The following is a 6,164-nucleotide window of genomic DNA, read 5'->3' as shown; positions in this document are numbered from 1 at the left end:
AAGGGTGGATTTGTGGAGAGAGAGAGAGAGAGAGAGAGAGAGAGAGAGAGAGAAAGAGAGAGGCTCTCTCTCTCTCTCTCTCTCTCTCTCTGTGTGTGTGTGTGTGTGTGTGTGTGTGTGTGTTTTATTAGAAATTCTTTCTTAAAAGCAATTTACCAGCATGATCCAATGTGATGGTGGGATGAGAGATAAAAGGGAAAGATACAGTGAGAGAGAAAGTGACAATGTTTAATTTGCAGGCATATGCCCGATTTAGCACGAGAAAATGTAAAAAATCAAACAAACAATGGGATGTATTTTCGAGCGTAACAAGAAACAAAACTCTAAGAAAGCAAGTACTTGTAATCATCTGTTTGGTTCAGCGACACAGTTCCAAATTGAAGTGGTTTATAAAATGAATTCTCAATTTGATTCTGAATGACACACAATTGCATTGTTCTAACTGTTTATGACAACATATGAGGAAAGAATATAAAAAAATAGGAACAAAGAAATATCCGAACTTATCCTTGCCAAAGTTCAAGTGACTTCTGCACTAAGTTGTAATAGTAAACTCAACTGTTTTCACTTTCATTTTTGGCAAAATGCAAAGTATATGTTGCAAGATAAAAAAAATAAAAAATAAAAAAGACAACGAAACTCAGAGTTAAGAGGAAGAAAGAAGTGAGACTAACTTGTGGTCTATAAATATGGATGATTGTCATCACTGATGTTCTGACCCTTCCTGATGTTTTCATCAGGGTTGCCAGATGCCAGCAAGGATTTCCAGCCCAAAACCTTGTCAAAAACCGCGAGAATGCACAAATAACCGCCCAAATATGTTTTGGCTTGTTTCTCCTATGGTTTCTCGTTTAAACACATTATAATCATGTGTACTTTTGCGTCCATTCGATTTTCCTTTTTTAACCTGTAATTGAAAAACGAAAAATTAACAGTTGTTGTATTTTTAAAACGCAATGTTGAACACCAAAATTTGAATTTGAACTGCAAATGCTGCAGTAAAAAAAAAAAATATATATATATATATATATATATATATATATATATATATATAGTATAATAAATAAAATAAATAAGCATATATAATAAATATTTTTTTAATATAATAAATTAAAAATAAATAGTGATGTATTGTTTATTTTGGCCCTTTATTAAACATTTAAAATATTCACAAATTAATATGGAAAAAAAATGTGGCCCTTTATTAAACATTTAAAATATTCACAAATTAATATGGAAAAACAGTTTCTATATGGTTCACTCTGGAACCATATAGAAACTGTTTTTGAAATGTTTTTGCTTTAGGCAATTTTTTTTTATGTGAAGTTAAATATCTAAGCCTTGTAAATAAAGAAAAAAAAAACATTTGTGAATATCGTTTCACCAGTCTAAAAACGAATAAAGCCCAATCTGGCAACACTGGTTTTCATGTAATGAAGCTTGGTGAGAATAAATTCAGGATTAATATATATATATATATATATATATATATATATATATATAAATGGAATAAGTTTCATAAAAATGGAAACTTATGGAATAAGTTGTTCATAGTCAGTAGAATGTCTGTTGAGGAGCATCACAATAAAGAGTTAGCCAAATGAAGCATGGTCTACAAATACTCTAATGAGAGCTAGTTGACATGTAGATGCAAAGTTACTTATTGTTAGTAGAATGTTTAAAAGTGGACCATTGAAATTGATTTTTTTTTTTTTTGTTAGGCTAGTTAATAGACTACACATCCTGAAAGCGATCAGTAAGTTAGGTGGTCTAAATGTATTTATATGCATATATGTCATCTATGGAATGCATAGGACCATACCATTTTCATCCAATCATTGTGTTCGGTCTGAATGCATTAATATGATGTCCTACGTGCTCACACAGACATCAGTGCGCGATTCATGATATGTAGAGTTAGGCAGAACACGATTTTTTGCGCCTTTTTAAAATTGTTTTCTATAGGCAGTGAGCATTTTGCGCTCTGTTTATGCACCCCGGGCGCCTTGCCTTTTGTAGGAGCGCTCTGAGCACCTTATGTTGAAAAAAAAAACTACTCTGAGAAGAAAAGAGCCCGACGTCATTCATGTTTTTTTTTTCCCATTGTCCATTTGAATGACTGGAGAGGCGGGCCTTCTGTTGTGCGGTGACGGAAGTTTACAGATCTTAGTTTCCCTGTCTCATGCGTGTTTGTACACCTCTCACCCTCGATCAAGGTCAGAGAAAGCACCCTCGGCTTGTTCATTTTTTTTTAAGTTAAGCTAATATGACAGTTTACTTAACAGCAACTAGAGCGCTCACTCTATAATCCTTGATTAGACTGACAAGACAGCTGATTCGGTGGTTGCAACTAGCAACATTTAAAAAACGCCAAAATAAACCAAAATAAGTCAGTACGTAGAGGTCAGTGTTACTTAAGTTGTACGTTCATTATTATTATAGTGTCATGTGCTTTGAGACATGAGGTAGTTTAACGACGTCTTCATGTGTTTTGGAGGCGTGGCTTTGGAGACGCTCTGAAGGGATGGTGGGAAGCTAACTGGCTAATGCTATCCTCTCCGGTGATTGCCTACCCTACATTTAACAAACTGTCAGAAAAAAAAGAAGAAGAAAAGAGATTTGGTTCTGTGTATTGGTTGCTGATTGGATGTTGCCCTCAAAAACAAACTTGCAAACTTCCGAGTCAATTCGTTTGTTTTGTGTGTTGAATCAACCAAATGACTCGGAAAAAGATTCGTTCATTTTGATGAACGAGTTTGAACAGGAGTGTCTTTAACAGAGCAAGGTGAGCATTTGAGCTTATAAAACTTAAACTTTGTTATGTATATATCAAATGAGCGATCATTTCGCTTGATAAGACCCTTATTCATCGTCTGGAATCGTTTTTACTGTTTGCAGTTTGTACAGAAAGTGTCATTTGGACCTTGAACCGTGTGGTCCCCACTGAAGTCCATAATATGGAGAAAATCCTGGAATGTTTTCATCAAAAACCTCAATTTCTTTTCGACTGAAGAAAGAAAGACATGGACATCTTGGATGACATGGGGGTGAGTAAATTACCAGCAAAAGTTTTTTTCAAAAGTGAACTACTCCTTTAAGTGGACTAAACGGTTGCAGTTTTTATTTCATGACAAATTTAAGGATCAAAGTGGACTCTTACTGAGGTTCCTGGCTCAGACGTGTGTAAAGTGTCAGTAAAGGGTTAAGCGTAGAGCACAGCTGATCCAGTAAGGGACTGTGGGACGGGAGGCAGAGCACCCATAGGGCCGGGCAGAGCGCCAGCTCCACTCATAAACTAGAGGCTTCCAGTCAGTGTGCCAGGGACAGCCCCGTGACTCAGAGAATGAATCCTGCAGAGAGAGAGAGAGAGAGAGAAGATGAGGAAGACCAAGACTGAGAGACAAAGAGAGAGAGAGAGACAAAGACTTTTAAGAGACTAATGACTATAACACAGGTTTTTGATGAGCAGATGATAATATTTTGAACATGAAAAAAAGTTGTATTCAGCCCAAGAAACTCTTTTTGGCTTTGAAAGACAGACACTATATAATTTCTGGTAGAAAGTATTGTCCTCACAACTGAGTTACGAAATGAACACAACAACCATACAACACAATAAAGACCTGTTTCTAATTCTAAAAGTTCTTCATCAAATTAATGTTTTATTGTTTTTTCTGTTTGATAGTCACAGCGTGGGATTTTCTTGCGAGTCTAGGTTAAAAAGTGCAGTCTAACTGTCGTTTTGACATCTGTCAGTGTTTAAGACGTGTGAAAAAGTCAGTCAGTTTCAGGATTTGTTTGTTTGTAAGTATGAAAAAAGCATCTTGCTGTGACTAGAGAATCTGTCTAGCTGTTATGAAATCACAGTTTTTCCAGAAATTCGCCTTTATTTCCTGTTGAATGTGTCTCCAGCAGAGGGAGTTAAGGTTGAGGTGTTCATGTCCAGTCCAGCGTGTGTGTCTTTGTGTGTGTGCGCTTGCTCAAAATGTGTGTTTATTTAGAGGTTAGCCTAGTTTCACCAATCACACTCGCGGTTCATGGCAGCACAACTGATTTTACTTCAGTTTAATGAATATAGTGTTGCATAAATATATACAAACTCACTCTCAGAACACAGTAATGGAGATAATGACACATAAACACACACACGCACACACATAGACTAACTGCCTGCTTAGTCACGTTTTCAACAGGCTGGACAAAAAATGGTTCAGCAAATACTTACATGACCTCCCTGAACTGCTTTCAATTTTACCATTGCGACTGCGAGTAAACCAAAACAAAACAAAAAAAAGCTTTAGCCTAGCAAAAAACCTTTACAAAAATGACCCAGGTAGCAGTTTTACTTACTACAAAATGATAATATGTATCTATCAGATGTCCTACAGTTTCAGCTTCAAAATATTTTGTTTAATTCCTGTTCATGATGACAGTGGTGGCTAATAGCAAGTTAGCATAGCTTTTAGCAACTAGCATCTATGATATTTGATCAGAAACTAGGGTTATTATAAGACATCATTGCAAGGAAACTCTTATAAATAAGTGTGCTTAATCTACTGAATGTGCACTTCAAATCCTACATATGTTCAAACAACTGTATTTGCAGATATTTATTGAATAAAAGGCCTTAAATGCTCTTAAAGAGAGTACATGACTGTACATACTTAAATGCACTTTTAAAAGTTGCATTTTTTAATAATCTCGAAATTAAATGTTTTACAGAATTTATTCACACTTCTACTATTGAATCCAATGTATCACCAGCGCTCGGATTCGCTTCCATGGTGTTGTCAAGCACGACCCTCATTCCGTGAGGTAAACTGAACACTATTGGCTATTTTAAAAGGGGGAGGAGCCGTTCAATATGTCCCACCTCAGCTTCCTGTTTCAGTGGAAATTATGTCAACGCATCAAACAAAGCTGTGCTTCAGTGGGCCTTTAAAGGGGTCATGAACTGGCTTTTTTAATTGTATTATATTGTTGTCTTAGGTCAACTTATGGCATTCGCTTGGTTTTTGCATTCAAAAACATCAAAACGAATGAGTAATAAGCTATTTTCTACCCTAGTTTTGAGCCTAGCTGAAAAACGCTCCGTTTTTATGGGGGTCTCGCACTGAAGACTTGGAAGTAAACGCCCACTGCTGTGAGTGGATAACAGTTTTGCATATTATAATGAGTTTCAACTCACCCGTCGGTGCACTTGGGGGAAATTGTTTTGATAACGTCCAATGTTGTAAAATGTTCGACCCAGAGTCTGTGTGTTGCACCATTCCTGTCAGATCCAATATAGACGGCACAGCACCGTTCCTTACTATTAACAGTCCGTCCAGGATTTCACGATTTTTTTTTGTGATTTTTGCGATCAAAATGACTGATTTTGTGGTGGTAATTTCCAAAAATTTGTGAAAAAATTAACGATTTATATATAACATTTACCATAATAGTATTCAGTCCTTCCAGAAAAACGCAGAGTTTTTTTGTGATTGTTGCGGGCAAAAATTGATTGATTACGCGGCCCGTTTTCTTTAAAAATTTGATGGAATATGCGGGATATTTATGCAATTTTATGCGATGAAATTGCAGGAATTTGCAAAAATTGCGGTTTGATGAAAAAGAGAAAAAAAGTGATTCCCCCAACATCCTGTTCTCACCAGGCTAATGTAAGAGTCATTTCTTATTACTTCCTTTGATAAGCAAGCATACTACATCATAGAAAGTGCTGGGAATATTTAATTTCTCATCTTGTTTTATTTCGGACTGTAACGAGTGTAAATAAGGTGTGGCCCCTTTAAGAGCTGTGCGCTCCCTGTTGAACTCTCTGCAGTGTTAAATGTGCGCCTCGAACACCCGTGTGCGGGTAATTTCTGTTTGATGCTACTTCTTTTATCTTATGTTGTTTATTAAGTAACGACGTGACAGTAGAACGTGTGACAGACAGTTTTACGAGTTCGATTTGTGAGATGTCAATGCGTAATTGACATCTGGCGTCTGGCGTCGCGTAATTGCGTCACTTCATAACGTTCCCATGGAAACGGGGAAATGGCTGCTCTTGTGTGAAGCAAACGCAACATTTTTCAAATTTCTGCTAAGATACATGTGACTTTTTTTTAAACGAAAATGCGAGGATGAAATGATGCAAACCCCGCATATTTTGCACGGAAATC

At 36.4% G+C, this 6,164-nt stretch overlaps 1 long non-coding RNA gene across 1 annotated transcript; it reads right to left on the bottom strand.

The window, feature by feature from the left end:
• Window positions 1–207: 207 nt before the first annotated feature.
• LOC120491804 (uncharacterized) lies at window positions 208–5,791 on the bottom strand. The gene is made up of 3 exons (XR_016148240.1): window positions 5,189–5,791; window positions 3,161–3,350; window positions 208–907 (listed from the first exon to the last, which is right to left on the bottom strand). It is a non-coding gene; the product is annotated as an uncharacterized LOC120491804 (long non-coding RNA).
• Between the last annotated feature and the right edge of the window lie 373 nt (window positions 5,792–6,164).

Source organism: Pimephales promelas, chromosome 20, assembly GCF_988280905.1.
Source record: "Pimephales promelas chromosome 20, fPimPro1.hap1.1, whole genome shotgun sequence".
Classification (NCBI taxonomy): Eukaryota; Metazoa; Chordata; class Actinopteri; order Cypriniformes; family Leuciscidae; genus Pimephales; species Pimephales promelas.
Note: the sequence above shows the minus strand (reverse complement) of the source record. Positions and strands in the feature narration are given on the sequence as shown.